This window comes from Odontomachus brunneus, unplaced genomic scaffold, assembly GCF_010583005.1.
Source record: "Odontomachus brunneus isolate Ranch 3 - 2012 unplaced genomic scaffold, Obru_v1 Obru_scaffold_057, whole genome shotgun sequence".
Taxonomy (NCBI): Eukaryota; Metazoa; Arthropoda; class Insecta; order Hymenoptera; family Formicidae; genus Odontomachus; species Odontomachus brunneus.
Window position 1 is genome coordinate 1,576,516 of NW_022639507.1, and position 207 is coordinate 1,576,722.

Sequence of the window (207 nt, forward strand, 5' to 3'; positions counted from 1 at the left end):
CAAAAATATCGTGAGAATATCGTCAAAATGATAGTCTAATGTCACAGATCGATGACGACATTTTAGACGACTTAATGACGTTTTATGACGTCTCTAATAAACGTCAATGTTTTAAACGTCAATAATATATTTTTAAGGCTGCGTTCCGAAATGCACTGCCAGTACTGAAAATCTATAGTTTATGTTACGTATATTATAGAATTTCAG